Source organism: Triturus cristatus, chromosome 8 (genome assembly GCF_964204655.1).
Source record: "Triturus cristatus chromosome 8, aTriCri1.1, whole genome shotgun sequence".
NCBI lineage: Eukaryota > Metazoa > Chordata > Amphibia > Caudata > Salamandridae > Triturus > Triturus cristatus.
The window spans coordinates 902,258,728-902,283,035 of NC_140591.1; positions in this window are offsets into that span (position 1 = coordinate 902,258,728).

The following is a 24,308-nucleotide window of genomic DNA, read 5'->3' on the forward strand; positions in this document are numbered from 1 at the left end:
TCAGTGACGTGTCTGAATGACAGATCTGACAGGTCAGACGACGTCTCTAGCTATCTTACCTCAATTATACTGTTCTTGATTAGTGTACCACCCCCATGTATCAGTTCTTATGTTTCCCTTGTTCTGATTGGTTAGAATGAGGAGGTGAGTTCATCACACCAGTTCGAATTTAAGATTTTCTCTATGAGCCATTGTCTATGTGCCCGCCCCTTAATTTCCTTTTCCCATAGCTTTATTCACACACACATTTCACATTACTCAGTATATTCAACATTTTATTCAACATTGTTGCTTTCGCTGGGGTCATCAGTTGAACTTTCCATGCTTCTTCATTCAAGGTGTCCTTGGCCGAGTGACACGGGTGCCATCATTGTGTCCGGCCAAACTTTATGTGCTTGCACGTAGTAGGGATTCCAGTCACCCTCCTAGGCCCAAATAAGAACTATTAATAAAGTCAGAAAAAGACATGTTAGAACACAGAAACAAATGATTTCACTGTATACCACTTAACTCTACTTTATCCCCGTTTACTTATTTAAATCTTTTGCGTTAGTGTTTAATATAACTTACGGGGTTTAGTTTAGGAGCAGCAGGTGCATTGGCATGTGAGTTCAAAGCGGTCATTTTTAGTGCCATTGCGCAGCTGCAAAAGTTTCCCACCAAAAGCAAAAGAGTCATACTACGTAGATGCAGTAGACGCATGCGCAATAGAAATCCCGCGTTTTGTCGGTCATTTTAGAACATTCAAATTACGGGTTAGTAATGCACATAGATAAACTTCCCCTAGATAAAAGTGTTCATGATGTATTGCGGTTTTAGTATTCACAAAATAAATTGATTACATTATTACGCATTATTTGAGAGGATTGAATCCAAGCAACTTTCTTTTATGAATCCTTGCTCCTTGCTCTGATGGCATATATATCATAATTTTTTTTACTAAAACAGATGCCAACTTTAGCACATCTCAATTTCTTCTTCAACCCTTTAATTTCTTTTCTTTTCCTTTTTGCATTGTAATCCTCTCATTCTTTTATAAAAGTCTCCTTTTAATTCTTCTAGCTGTATTTCTTCAAGTTTTCTTTTCTTGCCCCTTTCATTCACTTCATACTTCTTTCTTCCTTTACAACACTTATGCCAATGCTAAGACTGATAGGGTTATTCCCATTATGGGTAGTATTATATGACCTAGTATACCTATTCCTAAATTAGAAAACCAACTACCTATGTTAAAAAAACTATTTGCAAATTTATTCCATGCATTTTCAACTTCCAGTGGTTTCATCTCTTCTTCCGATTTCGTAATATTTTTAATATATTTTCCAATTTCAACACTTTTATCTGGAATATACGTGCAACAATGTTGCGTTTTCATTAATTTACAGACTCCACTCTCTTTTGCCAATAATATGTCAAGGGCAAGTCGATTTTGCATAACCATAGATCTGACCGCAACTAATTCAGTGTTGATGAGCAGAAATCCTCCAGCAGTGTCAGTAGATAACCGATCAACTACTGTAGCCAACTGGCAAATTTTCTGTGAATTCAGAAGAACTCCCACTGAAGGTATCAATGCACCAAAAATGTCACCTACAATCTCTGAAAAACAAGCTCTTTTTACACGTGTTAGTCCATTTGCGTCTTCATTGTTTCCAGTGAATCTTTTTACATGATAAACTTTAGGGAATACTATTCCGAAATAGCAACTTCCATACCAATGATCTGGCAGCTTAAAGTAGGCTTTATTGCCACACACATAATACATTCCAGGAAATACTGGATCAGTTCTTCCTTTTAGTCCCCATCCCCCAATTATTAAGAAATTGTGCTCACATTCACTGGAACCAATAAACACATTGTTATATTCTGTTTTTAACCTATGGCAACAGATTTTCCCTTTCTTTTCAAAATCTAAAGACATGGCAGCATGAGTTTTGCCATTTGCAAAATGCTCTTCTTCCTCAGCCCATTTCGGTATCTGAGGTTTAGGTTCAGAGGCTCTTCGTTGAAAATCCTGTCTTCTTTGTTATTCTAAATTTAAAAATATGTTCTCTTCTTCATGCAATTTACAGGTTAAATTGTTATGTGCTTCAGCTTTATCTATTGCTTTCATGGTTAAGAAATATTCACCCATAAATTCTGAGTCTTTTGTACTAAGAACAGGGTTCATGCTTTTTCGCATAGAAACCTCAGAAAAAATCACATCTATGTTAGAATAATAATATTGCAATTTTCCAGTTTTATAAAACAAACTTGCTAAAACACTGCAGGATATACCATAGGTTAAGGGTAAATGATGATAAGTCACCCCCTCTGCTACAGATGCAGGTAATTTCATGCAGACATAGCAATCACTAACTTCCATAGTTTCTACATATTGTACTAATAAGTTTGTGAAAACATTTGAATCAGTGCCATTTCTATTTTCAGCGTGATGTAAATCTAACTCATCTGGTGCTTCTAATTCTACTCTATCTCCTTTGATAGAAGCTACCTTTTCATGTGTGTTAGTGTTATTCTGTACACTTTTGACCATCAAATAAGGTATGGCCACTGCTAATATTAACCATATTCTGAGTATTAAAAATATACTACATATACATATTCTGCAACATTTCTGAAAACAATTCAGTTTTCCAGCAGTTCTATTGTCAACCATTTTCTAAGGGGATAGAAGATTTCTCTTCTTTATTTAAGTGATTCAACTTCGGAACAGAGTTACAAGAGGGAATTCGTTTCAAAGGTGGTCTCACTTCTTCGTCAATTTGATCTGCATCAAAATGTTCAATTTCCTCCTCAATTATTTCTAAATTCTCAAAATCTTTGAGAATTACATATGTCCATTCAGGGCCTTTGAATTTGTTATTTACAAACTTCACTCTGGGGCTTCTTCATTCTGAACATACAGTTGCTTGCCCAGACCAACTGGATCCTTCATCCACCTGCTCTGGGTTTTCGGGTATGGCTTTGAGGTGATATTTCAATCTTTTTATAACACCTGGCCTATTATTACCTTTTCTGATTCGTTTAGCTTGCACTGCACTTGTACCTTCTTCAGATGCTCTTTTGTTTTCGTTAATTTGTGGCACAACGTGATTATTTCTGTGCTCAGATTCTTTTTCTGGCTGATCTTGTGCAGGGCTTACTAGTTCACTACTTCCTTCCTGAATGTTTTCTCCTTCACTAGTCCGACCTGGTTCAGGTTCAATTTTTAATGTCGCTTTTTCTGTATCTGCCTGAATTTCTGTAACTTCCCTTATTGGCTCTTGCTCAATTTCTTTTAAATCTTTGTTGTCTTCTTCACTCTCTTTAGATTCTTTCTGTTCTTCCCCAGTCTCTGGTTCTATAAATTTGACTTCTTTGTTTGGGTAATTGGTACCTTCCCTACCTGGTCCTGCTCAGGTTTATAATCTAATTTATTTTCTGTTTCCTTAGCACATTCTTCTCTGCCTATCTGGTCCTCACCTTCTTCCTGACTAATTTGTCTAGTTTGGCTTCTGGTTCTTACAATTATCTCTGGTATGTCTACTACAGGTATCTAATCATCCTGACTGGTGCTCGGTTGTTCTTCGTCAGCTACTTCAGGATCAATTACTTGAGATCCTTCAGCTGTATAACCTTCAGCACCCTCAACCGCCTGAGTCAGTTGAAGTTCCTCCTCATCAGGTGCTGGTACTCTTTTAGTGTGGCTTGCATGAATCCAATTTGGCAAGCCTGCACATTTTACAGCTGTTGTTGTGACTAATATAACCTGATGTGGTTTCTCCCACCTTGGTGCTAGGTAAGTCTCTTGTGTGTGATTCTTCACTACAACCCAGTCACCAGGCTCAGATCATGCACTTGAATCGGCTGCCTGACGTCTGCATACTTTCCAACCTGGTGAGAGATAGAACGCACTTGGTCAGCCAATTCTTTGCAATACTCCAGTACCAAATCATCAGTTATATTCAACAACTTGTGTCCTGGTATGCATGCCTGCCTCATTGTTCTTCCCATGATGATTTCATGGGGACTTAATCCAGTATTTTTGTCTGGAATACTTCTGAGTCCCATCACAACAAGAGATAGGGCATCAAGCCAGTCCAGTGGAGTCGATGCACACACTTTCCCCAACCTCGACTTAATTGTGCCATTCAATTGTTCTACCACTCCAGATGCCTCTGGGCGGTATGCACAGTGCAACTTCTGTTCAATTTTAAATGCTTCACAAATTAATCAAATTATTTCATTATTAAAATGAGACCCTCTGTCTGATTCAATAGATACTGGAAAACCGAACCGAGGAATGAGTTCTCTCAATAGGAGTCTGGCTACTGTTAAACTGTCATTTCTTTTGGTGGGGTATGCCTCCACCCACTTTGAAAATAAACAAACAATGACAAGTACATATTTTAGTCCTCTACAGGCAGGTTACTGAATTAAGTCGATTTGAAGTCTTATGAAAGGTCCTTCAGCCTTTCCAATTTTCCACATATAGACTACTGTTCTCTTGCCTGGATTCATTTGCTGACATGTCAAGCATCTTTGGCAAAGTCTTTCTGCAACATTTCTAAACCTTGGGTTAAACCAATCCTGCCTGAAAAGTCTGATCATTGCATCTCTGCCTATGTGAGTGTCTCCATGATACATTCTAGCCATAGGTGCAAGCATGCTGTCTGGTAACACAGGCCTATCGTCTAAGTAGACCCACACACCATGTTCGGTCCTTTGTGTAAAACCAATTTTCACCCACTCCTCTTTCTCTTTTGTTTCTGCTTCATTTTGTAGATCTTTCACTTCTTTGGCAGCTGTTTTGACAATTTTCAATTTATCTGTTTACTGCCATTCGATATCTGGTACAATGTTGGGCGACCCGGTCAGCGTACCGATTGCCTGCAGTCACACGGTCATTTCCTGACTGGTGTGGGGCACATTTGACCACTGCCACTTCTTTTGGTAATTGTATTGCTTCAAACAATTCTTTGACAAATTGTCCATCTTTAATGGGAGACCCTGAAGAAGTCAGGAAGTCTCGCTGCATCCAGAGCTGGCCAAAGTCATGCACAAACCCATAACCATACTGACTGTCAGTGTAAATGGTTACTCTCCAATTTCTTCCCTTTTTGCAGGCTTTAATTAAAGCAATCAATTTGGCTATTTGTGCAGACCTGACTCCTGGTAAATAGGATGCTTCGACTATTTCAGCCAATGTACACACAGCAGAAGCAGCACTTAATCCTTCCTCCTCATGGCGCATGCATGAACCATCTACAAAGAATTCATGTTCAGCATCTTTTAATGGCTCATCTTGTATGTCTGGACGTGGTTTTGTACTAAGTTCTGTTACATCAAGACAGTCATGTTCAGGGTCATCTTTTACTTCCTCATTGTATGGATCTGGTAACAGAGTAGCTGTAGTAGTAGTAGTACAGTACATCGAACAATGGTCACATTTTCTGCTCCTAAAATGATCCTTTCATATTTTGTTAATCTGCTTGGGTTAAGGTACTGGGTACGAGTTTGTGTTAAAAGAATTACAACTGCATGGGGGACATATACCTTTACAGGGTGTCCCATCACAATTGTCTTACTTTGCTTCAGACTTACATATGTTGCTGCCACGGCTTTTAGGCATCATGGCAAAGCGGATGCTACAGGATTTAAGGTAGCAGGAAAATATGCCACTGGGCGTCGCATCAGGCCATGAATCTGAGTTAGAACTGAGAGGGCACAATTATCTCTCTCACAACAAAATAAAGCAAAATCTTTTGAATAGTCAGGCATACCTAAAGCAGGGGCTTCACATAAACAATCTTGTAATTTCAGAAAAGATTTCATGCTTTCATCATCCCATTCTATCTGTTCTTTTGCTCGTTTCTTTGTCATTTGTATCAAAGGCTTCGCATGAAGAACCCCATAACCCCATAATCCACTGCCTGCAATACCCAACTACCCCTAGGAACATTCTTATTTCCTTCTGGTTTTGCGGCAACTTCATTTGTTTTATTCTTTCTGAGGTCATTCTCCTTTCTCCTCGTTCTATCTGGTATCCCAGATATTTCACTTCTTTTCTGCAAAACTGTAGCTTCTCAGGGGACACCATCTGTCCACCTTTGGCTAAATGGTTTAGCAAGGCTATGGAATCTGTCACGCAGTCACTTTTTGTTTTTGAAGCGACCAACAAATCATCAATATATTGTACGAGGAGAGATTCTTTAGGCATTACCAAAGTCTCAAGACATTTCTTCAAAATTTGGTTAAACAGCGATGGACTCTCTGCGTACCCTTGAGGGACACGATTCCAAACGTAAACACGATACTCAAATTTGAAAGAGAATAAAAACTGGCAATCTGGATGCAATGGGATGGTGAAAAAAGCATGGCATAAATCAATCACGGTAAACCACCTCGCATTCCATGGTATTTGGTACAGGATCACTGCAGGGTAGGACACCACTGGACAACAGGGCACAACAATTTTATTAATCTTTTGTAAATCTTGAACTACCCTATATTTGCCGTTTGGTTTCTTAATGCCAATTATAGGTGAGTTACAGGGACTACTCAAAATCTCCTTTAATATGCCTTGTTCAACCATTCTGTTAATTTCTGCTGCAACACCGGCTTTAACCTCAGGACTCATTTTGTATTGCCGGGTGTTTTGAAAAACCGCACCTTCTTTTACGTTCTACATCTGTCATTAATCCTACTTCTTTTCCAGTAAAATCCCACTCTTCTGGTAGGTCATCCTGGGTTATTAATCTGCTCCTTGCTTAGCTAGCATGATTTTGTATATTCCATCTGGGGTTTGAATGGCAACAACATCCGGTGTGCAGAATATGGTGCAATTCATTTTGCACAACAAATCCCTTCCCAATAAATTCATGGGACTGGAGTCGCACACTACAAATTTGTGCATTTCTTTGAAGTTTCCAATGCATACTTCCATTGGTTTTGTAATAGGGGTTCTAATTTGCTTATTAGAAACGCCCACTACTTGGATTGCTTCTCCCGAGAGGGGTAGGTTTGGAATGTCTGCTGGTCTCACAGTAGAACGGGTAGCGCCAGTGTCCAACAAAAAGGTAATGTCATTTCCCTCTACCTTCCCGTCGAAATACGGACCTGACTGATCTACCGGTAAGGATGCGTCAAGTACGCAATCCTCATCCCCCCCTCTCAGGCACCGTCATTGATCTTGGTCCTCGAAATAGGGACCCTGCAAAAGAAACTGTGATGTTAGGTAATTTTTCTTACCACTTCCTTCTTGAAATCCGGTGTCCGTACTGTACTTGGGTTGACTCACAAATTTTGGCATAGGGGCAGGTGGTTCAGCAGGTTTACAACCTGTTGTGGTTGACTCATTATCATCTTATTCTGCGTCTGTGGATTTAAATTTTGATTTGGGCTATGAGGGAATTTCTTCTTTGCCTCTTCTCTGCTTAATCGCCCTTTTGGATTTCCCCCATTATTCTCGCCATTTCCTTGCCCTTTTCCTGATTTCTCTGCCATGTTAGTTAACTGGAGTTCTTGTTGTTCTGCTAATTTAACTTGAGCCCACATCACTTTCTCCTCTAAAACCTTTTGTCTATTGTCAATTTCATTTCCACAGTACTTTGCATATTTTAAAATCTCATCTATGGGTTTTGCTTGCCAACACAAATTATGTTGCTTAATCATTTCAGAAATTTCCTTCTTTAATCCATTAGCAAATCAATACATAAAATGAGTCATATCTTTATTCCCAATACTGTCCACCCCACTATACTGTTTGAACATCTGTAGGAGGCGCTCATAGTACGCATGGACTGATTTATCTTTTTCCTGAGTTGTTCTATCTTTACCCAGTCTGTCTCCTTTGGGGGAATTTTCCCTTTCAAGAAAGTTATGACCTGGTTATATTTGCTCATTACTGCCTCAGACGGGGCTCCAGTTTTCATGTCTCTCGTATACTCATCATTTGGCCAATGAACCGTAATTTTACACTCAGCCCACAAATCTGCTGGTACCACTATGTCAAACAAACCATCCAAATCTTTCAACAGAACTTTCGAAACCTTCACAAACCTTTCGACTTGTCTATACCATTCCACAGGCTTCTCCCTCAGCTTTGGGAAATCATTTATAAATGACAATATATCCTGTCTAGTCCATGGGAAATGTACATAACCTCCCCCTTGAACTTATTTCATTGGGTACAACCCTTCTGCTTTTTCTATTTCTTTCATTAAATACTCTGATGTTACATGAGTGGTCTGTGCTTCTTCCTTTTTCTTTGTCCACCTTGCTTTCCACCTGTCTAAGTCTCCCCATTTTTGCAATACTGTCATTAATTACTTAACTTGCAACGTTCTCCCAGACACGTTCATATTTTCTAAATCCTTATCAGAAAATTCTACTCTATAAGGTTTTTGCAGAACCTTGGATCTTTCTACACCGATTCCCATTTCCAAAGCCAGATTCATTAATTTTTCATGAAATATTTTTGTATTTCAAGTTATACTTTGGCAATTGAACAGCAATTCTTTCTCATTGAAGGTATTCAACCTTTCCAACCCTACATTTCCTGCTATCATTTCTTCCAATTCTACTCTCAGTTTATAAACATCTAGTATTTTTGACGGGGGATCGGGCTTTTCTATGTCTCTTGTCCATCTGTCTAACTCTTCTGGTGTTATTAGTGTGGCTCTCTTTGTTCCGGTGGATGTCTCATGTCTCACTTCTCTTGAACAACCTGGTGTGACTCTTCTGGGTGTGTCATTTATTTGCCCTCTTATCAGCAAATCCATTAATGAAATTACAGACTCGCAATCACTAGCTTGGTCGTCAACTATAATTTTTCCTTTTCTAGGTTCTATGATTGGTGTGGTCATGACAGGAGGTTTAGGACAGTTTGATTGATCTCCATACAACGGGACAACAGGACCTATAGTTACAGGTATAGTTAGAGCTTCAGGATGGGTGTTTAAATGTGTTATTTTCTGTATTAATTCTTCTCTATTTTTATTTATTGCCTCTCTTTCCTTCTCTTGGAGTACCCTTTCCATTGTTTTTTCATGTATTATTTGTGGCACCAAAGGTGTCTCTAAGAGTGGAGCGATCGGGGTAATTCTGCTTGGCCTTTCCTGATATGGTGGAGGACTTTTCATTAATATTTCTTCTAAATAATCATTTTCGGAGTTCCCTTCACTTGTTGTCATTAAATGTTTTCTCTTTTCCGTACATTTACTTCCTGTCTGTTCATCAGCCATTAATACAGGATATAATCCCTCAGTTAACATGGCTTTTCTTCACTGTTTCATTTGTTTGTCTCAGGTTTCACGTGGAAATATTGGGTAAAAATTACTTAAATTCCTGCTACACCTTGGTCTATCTCGTTCAAATGCCTCAGTTTCCCATTCCTCTATTGCCTCATACTGAGTCAATCTAGGTTTGGGTTCTAATTCATTCATTCTTATGCGTAATTTATGTAAAATTCTCCCATTAAATGTTTCGTATTCTGGGAAAGCCAAAATTCCATCATCTTTTGTGTATTCGATCCAATCCTCTAACCAGACACAGATATGATAACCTCTCTCTACCATCATGTATGATGCGGGAGTTTTCGGAGGAGGAATGAGAATTCCTTCTCTACTTTTAATGGGCTTATCTTTCTTGAAATAATTCTTTATTTTCTGCATAAACGACATTTTTCTTTTCTCACCATACATTTTTCGTGATCTTCCTCTTAAGTATTGCTGGTAAGCAAACCCTAAATAATTTCTATCTGGGCAACTCCCAGTTAATGTTGGATCGTACATACACAATCCGTTGTCTATTATTATTCTTGGGACTTCTATGTTTATTTTTTACTCAAATCCGTTTTTCCAATACGAGTAAGTTTCTTATTTTCGTATCCAATTAGAATTCAACTTACTCTGTGCGTTTAGCCAATGCTAGCGCGGCTTTAAGTGACGTGAGTTTCACTCCTTTCTACTGACCCCTCCTTTACAAAAACGTGTGTAAATCACACACCTGCTGTCCTACCTATCCCAGCGCGGCTCTTTGTGACGTCAGTGCAGCACCCGCAACTGACCCCTCCTTTCCAAGGTAATGCGTAACTTAAATTTCTCAGTATTTTGTACGTATTTTACATAAATCAACAATATAAAACATTCGCTACTGTGTCAGATTCTCTAAATTCCAAAGAATAGTCAGTTTTCTTTTACTGCGAGTAAAACCTTTCCGCTTACTCTTCACACACTACGAGTAAAACCTTTCCGCTTACTCTTCACTCAAGCATCAGAGATCCTGCTAGTTCTTCAGTATTACCCTTTCTAGGTGATATAAGACCAAAGTTTCACCAATTGAACTCTTTAGCTACCAATTTCTCCCACTTACGTACAGAAAATAATCCCTAAAACAGTGCTTCTAGTTTTTCCTAACTTTCCGCACTTTCTTGAATCCTGACAAGTAACCTCACTGCAGTATGGCTTCCATTCACCATCTGCTATTTAATATACACAGGAACTTCAGACAACATGAATAACTATGACAATAACAACAAATGTTAATACATATATCAATAATTTGAATCACAATATTCCCTACCTAACTAACTAGAACCTAACCATGCCTCTGCTACCAAGAAATACTGATTGGGCGCGGGTCACCAGCTCTGGTCACACATCCACCTAATACACACCTGGGCCCAAACCACATTCATACAGTAAGCTAGTAAAACCCCGCTGGCATCAATATTGTGTAAAATACCTATAACTTTGTTATTCACCTTTACCAAGTCTTACCAACTCGATAATATAATTTTTTCCTCAATGAATCAGGTTGCTGAGTTAGTTTAAGGTAGAATTACATTTACCTCTTTACTCTGAATAACCACAGACTCAAGAAGTTTTGAAAACCTTTATCTAAAATTAATTTGTGAGTCAAAATTCAATTACAGTAACTACCTTCATATCAAGAGGCAAAATACACCAAATAATTCATAGCAAAACTAAAATCATCAATGATGACGGTACCTGAAAAGGAAGGAGGGAGAAAAAAGAGAAGTTAGGCATACAAGGCAGATTTCCTGATTATATTTACCCATGGTCTAAGATGAACCCAACTCCGAAATGAGGGCCGGATAAAATCTCCAAGACAGGTTACAGGTAGAAGATCAGGCAGATTCAGATTTGGAAGGGTCACTTCTTCTAAAGTACAACAGCGCTGCACCCCTCTATGGCACTACTCTCCTCGGGTGACCCTTTGCCGCAATCACTCTAGATGAATAGAATATCGATCAATATCTCGAACTCTCGGACAGAGTTTCTGGCAGCAGCAGAGTCAGAGACAGCGTCTCGGACAAGAACTGGAGCAGCATACGGGTTGGGTCAGTGACGAGTTGGAATGACAGATCTGACAAGTCGGACGAGGTCTCTAGCTATCTTACCTCAATTATACTGTTCTTGAATCGTGTACCATCCTCCCATGTATCAAATCTTATGTGTTCCCTTATTCTGATAGGTTAGAATGAGGAGGTGAGTTCATCACACCACTTCGAATTTAAGATTTTCTCTATGAGCCATTGTCTATGTGCCCGCTCCTTAATTTCCTTTTCCCATAGCTTTATTCCCACACTCTTTTCACATTACTCAGTAAATTAAACATTTTATTCAACATTGTTGCTTTCGCTGGGGTTATCAGTTGAACTTCCCATGCTTCTTCATTCAAGGTGTCCTTAGCCGAATGACACGGGTGCAATCATTGTTTCCGGCCAATCTTTATGCGCATGCGCGTAGTAGGGATTCCAGTCACCCTCCGAGGCTCAAATAAGAACTATTAATAAAGTCAGAAAAAGACACGTTAGAACACAGAAACAAATGATTTCACTGTATACCACTTATCTGTACTCTATCCCCATATACTTATTTAAATCTTTTGCGTTAGTGTTCAATATAACTTACGGGGTTTAGTTTAGCAGCAGCAGGTGCATTAGCATGCGAGTTCAAAGCGGCCATTTTTAGTGCCATTGCGCAGCTGCAAAAGTTTCCCACCAAAAGCGAAAGAGTCATACTACGTAGATGCAGTAGTCGCATGCGCAATAGAAATCCCATGTTTTGTCGGCCATTTTAGAACATTCATATTACGGGTTAGAAATGCACATAGAAAAGCTTCTCCTAGATAAAAGTGTTCATGATGTATTGCGGTTTTAGTATTCACAAAACAAATTGATTACATTATTACGCGTTATTTGAGAGGATTGAATCCAAGCAAGTTTCTTTTACGAATCCTTGCTCCATCACTATTGGTGGTGGTAGTGGTGGTGGTGGTAATGATGGTGGTGGTATTGGTGGTGGTGATATTGGTGGTGGTAGTATTGGTGGTGGTGGTGGTATTGGTGGTGATATTGGTGGTATTGGTATTGGTGGTGGTGGTATTGGTATTGGTTGTGGTATTGGTATTGGCAGTGGTATTGGTGGTGGTGTTATTATGGTAGTGGTGGTATTGGTGGTATTGGTGGTGGTGGTGGTATTGGCGGTGGTGGCGGTATTGGTGGTGGTGGTATTGGTTGTGGTGGTGGTAGTGATATTGGTGGTGGTGGTGGTATTGGTGGTGGTAGTGGTATTGGTGGTGGTGGTATTGGTGGTGGTATTGGGGGTGGTGGTATTGGTGGTGCTGGTATTAGCAGTGGTGGTATTGGCGGTGGTGGTATTAGAGGTGGTGGTGGTATTGGTGGTGGTGGTATTGGTTGTGGTGGTGGTGGTATTGGTGGTGGTGTTGTTGTTACTAAAGCAGGCTTTTGAAAACAACCCATCGGGTAGCTTTAGTGCAGATGACATGTAACACGGATGTGCTGTTGTCAGCTTTAGCTTATTAGCACAGGATTATGTGCTACCTGGAATTCACATGACTTAAATCGCTAATCATTTTTAAATCCATTTTACTTGGGGGGGGGGGGGTTGAAACAGATGAAGGAAATTAGTTTTTACTAGGTTCTATTAATTTCCTTACATTCCTCCATTTCCTTGCCATCTCGTGACAAAACCCTGCCTACAGCCTCCATTTCTGCTGACGCTCAAAACTATCGCATACCCAAGTCCCACTGTTCTTTACAGTTAGCCAATTCATCAACAGAAAGCCATGAGACACCTACGCCCTGTGTAAACAAGCTTGTTTTTCATCTTCTGCTTCCTGCTTGGTAAACATCTTTGGAGAACAAAAAAAGGGTCTTGGCTCCAATCGGTAAGGCTGAGCCTCAAATACCAAACCAACAAAATTGCCAATACTGATACTGTTTCGAATATACCTTCCCTGGTGCATAGGAAAGAAAATCTGTAACACCGAAAGCCAGATTTTGCTTATTTTAATTTAAATTTAACATTCTTTTCATGTTTGTTAAATTCCAAATAATTACTTTTTGAAAATGCAGCACAACTTTATCAAAACAAGGACAATAAAACACATTTTAAATACAATTACTCATCATACACCATAACTCTCTTACACATTCCCACATTCCACTCACATATCCCATTCTCCAAACATTTATAACCCACACTGATCAGCAACCATCCATACAACACAACCGCAACCTGGCCTCAAAAACTACTTTCAAAAAATTAAACAGCACCAGGGGCAGCTACCATACATTGCCAGAGTTTAAATACAATAATTCCTACTGTGCACTATCAAAGATGAAAAATAAACTCTTTGATACTTTTATCTCCAATTTACATTGCACAGAAAGACAACCCAAAGTTAATAACAGACGATTGTTTGGCATCAAATAACAAAACAACAGGTCGACGCGTTTCGAGCCCGCTTCTTGGGGGGCTCTCTTCAGAACCAAAATAACTGAAATACAAGGAAAAAATCCTTATTACCGCAATGTCCAGGCGTTTATACCACTATATCAACCATAACACACCTATCAGTAGAAGCCTGCTTACCTCTATCAGCAGTGCAATACAAATCACTGTTCAGTGTCTCATTTTAATCGTGAGGTATCTGAAGGACAAAATCGCATAAAATAAAAATGAAAGCAAATGAACCATGTCCCACTGTAAAAATAGTCATTGTCTATGTTCTTAACTTAAAACGGTACTTACAAGGAAAAGCGGGAATGGTCAAAACCCCAATCACTTGTGGCTCATTTCAAAGGTAACTTGTCACCAGACTGTTGGAGAAACGAGTAAACACGAGTGTTGGAGCAATCCATAGTTGTCATTATGCAACTCGTTGTTTAAAAGTTTATGAGACCCAATCTTTACCTTAACTCCTATCGTTGAAATATTAACATGGCACTAACTTCCGTAAAGTGGAGCGGCAAAGACAACCACTTAACCGTCGTTATGCAGACTTCTGTAAAGAAGAAAAGGAAGCCGCTGTCAGCGTGACTAAATAGATTTAACATATCTATCTGTTTCTTTAGACAGTGGGAAAGCTGAACAGACCGCCATTCACCAGCGCGTGAGGAGCCTCCAGTACATGAAAAGCTTTGCTAACGTCTCATGCGCACGACTTTAATTTCGCCGTGGGCGGCATACAAGCGCCGTTTAGTTTTCACATGACTGGCGTGAATATGTTCTTACCTTAAATGAAGGCAGCCTTCTTTTTTCAAAACTCCTTAGCCGTCGCTCTCACTGCAATGAGATTAAACGATCCTCGGGAGACCCGGAAATGTAGTGATCAAAAGGCGCGGCCATTTGCATCATGGGACCATTCTAAGACCTCATGGGAATTGTAGTTTACTAAAACCGATCGAACAAGTATGAATCACCAACTCATAAATAATATTTACAAAGCGTTATTTTGTCAGCGCTTTGTTAAGAGAAAAACTAAATGAGCCAGGCTTCTTTATTCACTACCCTGGGAGGCTCACTCTGGCCGCTTTTATTGTCACTTCACATATCCATCGAGAGGTGCAAGTACTGTCATGATTCACCTCACTGTCTTTTTCGAGTTGCCACTGTTAAGGCTGTTTAGATATATTGAATTTCACAAACTTTTTCTTTTTCTCCATATTGGATATTGCTGACAACACAACTTTTTCAAAGGTCAAAACTTCCTTGGGTATCTTATTTGAAGGAGGGTAGAATGCCGATTTTTTACGAAGTGACTGGCATTCGAAAGTCAAAAAAGAAAAGAAAAAGTTTGTGAAATTCAATATATCTAAAGAGCAAAATGAAGCCATCACTTCCTTAAACAAGCATTTACAATGTAATGGTCTCGGCATTGTTAAAGTTAGAGCTCTTGGCATTGCTCATGACATTATTTTTGTTTATGTTTTTGTTTTTAAAACATTTAAAGAAACGCCAGTGTTATTTACAATGTCAATAGCTTAATCTCTCTCAAATGCGAGACCTATTGCATTTGCACCCACACACAGAGCCACACACACAAAGCTACCCACACATACAGAGCCACCCACACAGAGCCACCTACACAGAGCTATTCACATAGAGCAACCCACACACAAATAGAGCCACCCACACAGAGCCACCTACACACACACAGTTACCCACACACAGACAGAGCCACCCACGCATAGAGACACCTACAAAAAAAGCCACCCACACAGAGCCACACACACAGAGGCACACATATACACACACACACACACACACACATGGCATAGCCAATAGGTCTCGCCTTTGGGACCTTACACGTGTTTAACCATGCAACACTTGATGTTGTTGCACCAAGGATATTGTGCTGCATAACTAAATACTTTTAAGGTCCCAAAAGCGAGACCTATTGGCTATGCCAATGCTTGTTTATCTAATCTTATCTTGCGAAATAGACACTGGCACAGTGAGAACAGGATTGAGACCAGTTTATTTTCGCTGGAGAAAGAACATCTGCCTAGAGGTTATGATAGCCAATCATTGTATGTTTGAGTTGGATTACACCAGGTTGGATTGAGGGGAAAGGCCTCTGTGGAGTCAAGAGAATGCCCCACACTGCTTTAATACTGAAACGGTGTGGCCGTTTAGCGGAGTGGCCGGGGCCGTGCCGGCCAACGGACGTGCGCAGCACTACGGAGGTAGTGGTCGCGACGACCGTTGGCCAATGAACGCACGCAAAGGGTTAACAATACTGTTTGTTTTGTTAGCAAATTAGCACTAACAATGTAAACTGTTTAGGAAATGCAGCATCATTGCAACTAGCTGTTAAATTATTTTACAACATTCTGGAAATCTTAGAGAACAGCAATCAGTTAAAAGGGGGGTACCTTCCTTACTCCCACGAACATTATCAGTAACCCTACACTGCTGAAGATTTGTTTGCTTACATCTACAATTTAAAGCTGTGTAGTCTTTAAAGAACGCCGTGATATATTGTACCCAATGAGATGATCTAATGATATATGAAGATAAAATAAAATAAAATTTGCCGGCATGAACCCTGCCATGCCATTAATTAAACTTAACACAGCAAAGAATATTTCAGATGAAAAACTGTCGAAAAAAACATGTAACCTGACTTCTGCTTCATTTTGTAATGACAATGTGTTCCATTTTTGCGTTGATATGTTTCCGAAATGAGAGTGAAAAGGGGGATTTGAGGAGTCTGATGCGTCTGAAAGATTATTTCCGCGTAGTCATAATTACCGTGTTTTGTGTGGCAGTTTAATTACACAGTGGCTCCCAGTGAAATTCAACATATTCCCTGAAAGGGGCACGGCGCTGGTGTCTACGTTGTAGCTCCAGAAATAACACTGACAAATGAGAGACAGACCAACGAGCATGTTATAAATAGATGCGTACCATGGCACGCATTGGCTTGCATTCTGCAGTACCAGCTGCAGCGCCAGGTCTCATCTGACATATTGAACAGACCTCCCGCGCCCTTCAAAAAGATCTTTCACAGCACAGTAATCCACAAATATTATCCTTACATGGCCATGGCGTTTCATCGAGGTAGGCAGTGCGCCACAGGGCCCGCGCCCGCACCACATACGGGACATTTGGCCAGCAGCCCATCTGGACACTGGAACTCACATGAGAAGGAGGCATGGAGGAGGGGTGGGACCCTTTAGCATAACCAGTGAGGGCTCCACCCCATCCCTCTCCCCTGGGAGGGCCGCGCGCACTCCTCACCGCTGACGAGCTGCTGAAATATTTATCGATTTCACAGGAGGGGATGTGGTCCGTCGGCTGCGCTGCCGACTTTGGTGCAGGAAACCAGGGTTCGAGCCTCGAGGTCGCGTCCACATCCACATCCAGTGATTCTGGGCAAATCACTTAATCTCCCCGTGCCTGAATGTGTAATGTAAATACGGTGCTATGTAAAGTGCTCCAATACGATCCCATTCTCTTACTCGGTTTGGCAATTAGTCAGCCTGCTTCCTCTCTGCCCCCCGCTTCCCCCTCCCCACTCGCACCAGTGCCTGACAGAAAATCCATGGCCGCTAATGTGTGCGAGGCCTCGTAAACTATGAAATGTATTTCCGGGTGGCCCCTTCTCTCTTCTTAATTGATAGACGCACATGGCAAGTTCTTCCTCTCCTTCGGTTGTTTGTTCTTCTGTTCAGGTGCGGTGACGGAGGGTCGGTCGTGCTTGCATGTTTAATCGGTGGTGAGCATGTTTACAAACTCTCAGCCTTTGTCACCATGGTTATCCAGACGGCTGAAAAGGCAGACTGAATACAATTTTACCCGAGCACTTCGCTTCCAACCTCGGGAACTCCCAACAGAGAGCAAAAAATCGCTCTGTACATCCCAGCAACAGACACAAATAAACACAAGAACGTCCCTGTAAAAAAAAAAAATACAAACACGCCCACCAGTGTAAAAGGGGCGGGCTTCAAAGAGAGAAAGAAGCGAAAAAACACGCCCCCGAATCCGAAAAAGACGGGGCTTAAATGGACAGACGCCCCTCTCCTCCAATGGCTGGCCTCCGTTTAGGAAGCCAGCCAATGGAGAAGAGGGGCGGGTTCAAGCCCCACTACTGAAAAACGTTAAATCTCGTAAGCGAGACTGCGCAAGCGCAGCCTTCGCTAGCCAAGACCTAAAAATGACAACTCAATAGTCATAAAAAAAGCAGATAAGGGCGGCTCATTAGTAGTCTGGGATTCTGTCAGTTACACACAGGAAGTTATGAGGCAATTAGGAGATGGTGAATGTTACAAAGAAATTGCTCGAAATTCAACATCGGAGCTCCAAGGCCAACTTTTTGAAATCTTGAAGAATGGTAGTGATTAAGGATTTTTAGGTCCGAAAGAATACCAATTTCTACAAAACAAGTTTCCACGAGTCCCTGTATTTCACTTCCTGCCTAAGGTTCGTAAAAATAAGACTAATGCGCCTGGGAGACCTATAGTTTCAGGGTGTGATTCTCTGATTGAACCCATCTCAAAATATGTAGACTATTTCCTAAAACCATTCCTTGATGATGTTCCTTCTCACATCGGGGATACAACAGCCTTTATTAATAGACTAACCTCTATTAAGTTTGAAGCAAATAAAGACATCATGGTGACACTAGATGTCGTTTCCTTGTATACACAAATTCCTCAAGACAACGGTATTTCGGTTTTAACCCACTATTTAGAAACAAGAACTAAACCAGTAAGGGTACCCACAGACTTCATTGTGCAGCTGGCCAGCTTTGCACTTAAACATAATTTTTTCATGTTTGGCAATGATTTCTTCTTTCAAATCAAAGGAGTTGCAATGCGTTGTCCATTCGCTCCGGAGCTAGCCATACTTTTTATGGCAATGTACGAGGCAAAATTAATTTACAACAATAACCCCTTCCAGCAGTTCATCTCAAACTGGATGCGATATATTGATGATATCTTTTTGGTCTGGTCAGGTACACAAGAACAACTATTTGAATTTTTCAATTGGCTCAACGCAAGGACAGAGGATATACAATTCAGCCTCAATCATTCAAAACAACGAATAACCTTCCTGGATGTGGAAGTATATCCCTCTGAGGGGGGCCTCGTTACCACTCTTTTTAAGAAACCAACAGATCGGAACAAGGCACTCCATTTTATGAGTAATCATCCCAGTAGTTTAAAACAAAATCTACCATTTGGTCAATTCTTAAGAATTTGTCGGAATTGCCATTTCAAGGATGAATACCTCTTGCATGCCAATAACCTAGTCAGTAGACTGGCCGATCGGGTTTATCCTAAAAAACTGTTAAAAAATGCCATGAAGAGAGCGTGGTGGACACCACGGGAAACACTTCTACAAAAGAAAGTTCAACCATCAGTTGACAAATTGGTGTGTGTTTCCACATTTTGCCCAAATTCCAATCTTTTAAAAAAAATCATCCTTCAAAACTGGCATTTGATTAAAAATCTGAATATTTCTTTCTTAAATGGCCCCTTGTTTGCTTTTAGAAAAGAAAAAAGTATTGCCAATCATGTGGTCCGTGCGTTGCTACCAAAAACAGCCACACCATCACTCAGGGATTATGTGGAGCTGGCACCAGTAACCGGACATCATAAATGTGGCTCGTACTCTTGCTGTGAACAAACTATTGAAGGATTGTTGTTCTCTCATAACGGAATCCATTGGAAACATGACACCTTCACCAATTGCAAATCAAAATTTGTGTTGTATGGGATACTCTGTCCTTGTCTGAAACTTTATGTAGGCAAGACGAACCAAGAAATCCGCCATAGGATAACTCAGCATAAATCTAGAATCAGAAAGAATGTGGAAACTAAAAGGACACAGTGAAGGAGACCTGAAATAGATGGTATTGCCAAAGTAGAATCATATTCTAGAGGAGGCAATTTGGATCAGAAATTAATTCAACGTGAGGCCATGCTTATTTTGAAGTTTAATACCACAATCAATGGCCTAAACGAATTTTCAGAATTGTATAAACGTGAATTGTTCGAGGATGCCATATGATCATTAACCAGTTGAGACTTAAAGGGTCAGTGCATCAGGAGATCATGTTAATGAGTGAGGTTAAAAGATTTAGGACATGGAGAGATCGTGTCAATCAGTGTCATATATTAAAAGGATATAAATTATAAATAAGAAGTGATTCATCTGAAAATGGAAAATGAGTCATGAACATCAGAAATGCGGGTATTCTGGTAAAATAAAATTGAGATCGGCCTGATTCTGTTAGAAATACTATAACTCTTCCGCTTAATAGTGGTAACTCGAAAAAAACAGTGAGGTAAATCATGATAGTACTTGCACCTCTCGATGGATATGTGAAGTGACAATAAAAGCGGCCAGAGTGAGCCCCCCAGGGTAGTGAATAAAGAAGCCTGGCTCATTTTGTTTTCCTCTTAACAAAGCGCTGACAAAATACCGCTTTGTAAATATTATTTATGAGTTGGTGATTCATACTTGTTCGATCGGTTTTAGTAAACTACAGTTCCCATGATGTCTTAGAATAGTCCCATGATGCAAATGGTCGTGCCTCTTGATCACTACATTTCCGGGACTCCCGAGGATCGTTTAATCTCATTAAAGCGAGAGCGATGGCTAAGGAGTTTTGAAAAATGAAGGCTGCCTTCATTTAAGGTAAGAATATATTCACGCCAGTCATGTGAAAACTAAACGGCGCTTGTATGCTGCCCGCGGCAAAATTAAAGTCGTGCGCATGAGACGTTAGCAAAGCTTTTCATGTACTGGAGGCTCCTCACGCTCTGGTGAATGGCGGTCTGTTCAGCTTTCCCACTGTCTAAACAAACAGATAGATATGCTAAATCTATTTAGTCACGTTGACAGCGGCTTCCTTTTCTTCTTTACAGAAGTCTGCATAACGACGGTTAAGTGGTTGTCTTTGCCGCTCCACTTTACGGAAGTTGGTGCCATGTTAATATTTCAACGATAGGAGTTAAGGTAAAGATTGGTTCTCATAAACTTTTAAACAGCGAGTTGCATAATGACAACTATGGATTGCTCCAACACTCGTGTTTACTCGTTTCTCCAACAGTCTGGTGACAAGTTACCTTTGAAATGAGCCAAAAGTGATTGGGCTTTTGACCATTCCCGCTTTTCCTTGTAAGTACCGTTTTAAGTTAAGAACATAAACAATGACTATTTTTATAGTGGGACATGGTTCATTCCCTTTCATTTTTATTTTATGCGATTTTGTCCTTCAGATACCTCACGATTAAAATGAGACACTGAACAGTGATTTGTATTGCACTGCTGGTAGAGGTAAGCAGGCTTCTACTGATAGGTGTGTTATGGTTGATATAGTGGTATAAACGCCTGGACATTGCGGTAATAAGGATTTTTTCCTTGTATTTCAGTTATTTTGGTCCTGAAGAGAGCCCCCCAAGAAGTGGGCTCGAAACGTGTCGACCTGTTGTTTTGTTATTTGATGCCAAACAATCGTCTGTTATTAACTTTGGGTTGTCTTTCTGTGCAATGTAAATTGGAGATAAAAGTATCAAAGAGTTTATTTTTCATCTTTGGTAGTGCACAGTAGGAATTATTGTATTTAAAATCTGGCGATGTTTGGTAGCTGCCCTGGTGCTGTTTAATTTTTTGAAAGTAGTTTTTGAGGCCAGGTTGCGGTTGTGTGGTATGGATGGTTGCTGATCACTGTGGGTTATAAAGGTTTGGAGAATGGGATATGTGAGTGGAATGTGGGAATATGTAAGAGAGTTATGGTGTATGATGAGTAATTGTATTTAAAATGTGTGTTATTGTCCTTGTTTTGATAAAGTTGTGCTGCATTTTCAAAAAGTAATTATTTGGAATTTAACAAAAATGAAAAGAATGTTAAATTTAAATTAAAATAAGCAAAATCTGGCTTTTGGTGTTACAGAATTTCTTTTCTATACACCAGGGAAGGTATATTCGAAACAGTATCAGTATTGGCAATTTTGTTGGTTTGGTAAACATCCTTGATCAGGTTATCTGGACAATGGTCTGACTGACCGAGCCTTGATCAAGCTGATTGAACAATGATCTGAATGCCGAGCCTTGATCAAGCTGATTGAACAATGGTCTGAATGCCGAGCCTTGATCAGGTCATCAACTACAAACACCGCGTTGATCAGGTCATCAACTACAAACATCGCCTTGATCACGTCATCAACTACAAACACCGCCTTGATCAGGTCATCAACTACAAACATCGCCTTGATCAGGTTATCAACTGCAAACACCGCCCTGATTGAACAATAGACTGAATGCCAAAAGAGTGGAGTAAAAATGTATATAAGGCTTGTTCGCTGTGGAGTAAAGCAGCAACCTCCTGGGGTTTGTCTCTGACCAGCTTGGGACTCTATTCCATAGCCCGGGCTATTGTAATAATGGTGGTTCTCTTTTCAGACAAAGGTTTCCGGGTCCACTTTATTATATAAGGAGGGTAAGAGTAGACTCGGGTGATTCTTGCACCGCCAAGCCCCCACTCCTCCTTGAGGTGGGCTTTTCTTGGTTCTACATATGGTGCCTGAACAGGGACACCACGGAGACGTAGATCTGGCCCGGTGGTCGTGAGGGAGCCCGTGGTGGAAGTCCGACGGAGGCACCCTACCCGAGGGACCATTTTGAGTCCGGTAGACCAGAAGTCTTGCACACGGTCTTCCCCATCCGGTCTGGGCCACCTGACTGCGTCCCGCTGGTGTCCCCTTAAGTGCGGTCTCTGTCTGGATCTAGATTCGTGCCTACGTCTGCAGAAGAGAACAACATTTTCGGGTAAGGGTGGACTGATCATCCACCACTTGTGCTCTGATTTCTGTCTGTATTGACTTTTGCAAAAGCCAAGCCAGTGAGGTGAGTGTTTTTCTCCCACTGTTGTCTGCCTGAAGTAAAAATATGCCAGTCAGTAGTAAGTTCCGAAAGTTATGTTGTTGCGTATGTACAGAGGACTCCCTTCTGGAGGAAGCCTGCCCGCTTCCTCCAGAAGGAACTCCAAGTTATGAGATGTTTGTTAAATATGGGCCATCTGCTATCATGTTTTCTTCCTTATGGGTAAAATATACAAAACAAAGCAATGTTGAATTACAGTGGCCACAGTTTGGCTCCTTTGATCTCCAGGCCCTTTCGAGCCTGGAGGAGCAGCTGCTCCGCAAACGGTCTCGTCAAGCCATGTTTGACGCCACCGCGTTGTGGAGGAAAGAAATAGATCAAAGAATAAGAAAAAAGCAAGCGTTGAATAAAAAGAAAGAGAGGATGTCAATGGCTGATCATGCGAAAGCGCATTTAGAAAATAAGGTTTAGGAAGGGATTGAAATGGCAGATAGGCATCATAGGGCTAAGGTGACAAAATGTTACCCCGCTTGTTCTCCCAGGGACCTTGAGGTTGAAGGAGAAGAGGGGAACTCATTGTTGAATGCTATTCTTGAAGGTCCACCTCCTGCCTATGCTCCGGCTCCTATGTATCCCGCTCCTTCTCAAAATGTTCCTAACGCTCCACCCCCACCAGTGGTGGTTCAGGCTGCCTCACCCATTGTACCACCTGATCCTTTGACTCCCGTCATCCTGCCAGCACCCCTCCCTCCAACAGTTCATACCGCCCCACCTATTGACCCAACCCGACCATATATTCCCGTCTGCTTGATAATCAGTCTATTGGTACCCCTGTTGGTGACCCTTATGCCACCCCAGACCGAACGAGATGGTACTCTCTTATGCCCAATTCCCTGTTTGGATTCTTCGGTACCCCTAGAAAGGAGTCTTTGAGGTCTGCTGAACTCGCTGGGGGTAGTGAAAGGGACGCTATGCGAAAACAATGTGCACTTTGGATAAATAATGGTAATATTTATGGCGTTAAAGATATCTGGCCGACGTTTAGACAATGGACGGCCATACAACAAACAGACATGGCCAAGTATATGTGCACACTTATAATGAAGAGATACGAAGCATTGTTCATAGATACTCCCCGGGGATTGATTGATTTAAAACTAACTATGGCCAAGGGTCATGTTCAGGGAGATGATATGCATGAAGCCCTTGTTACCATGATTGCGTTCAGAGACACAAAGGCTTTTCCGCCACCTCCGAATGACAAAGCCATGCCTATGAGAGAGACAGCTCCCGTCTTTATCCCTGCAGTGCTCGCCAATAACCAGGGTGTTGGAGCAGCCCCAGCCCACTGGCGTAGGATGTGGGTGCATGTCCCATGGAAAAGAGCGGATGTTCTTCAATTAAAATCCCAATTACCAGACCCCCGTAGGAATCCAGCTCTTTACTATCAGCAATTAGGTCAGATTGTTTCCTATGGTGTCCTTATCTTAGAGGATATTGACTTATTGTTCGGGTCAGTAGTACCACCCGACATATGGAAGAAAATGCGCCATGTCAACCATAATGCCGCTTTGCATGGTGACTGGACCGACTTTGAGAGGATGGAGAATGACAGAGAGGGAGGGACTAAGCCTGATCCGGCTATTCTGGCTCTCC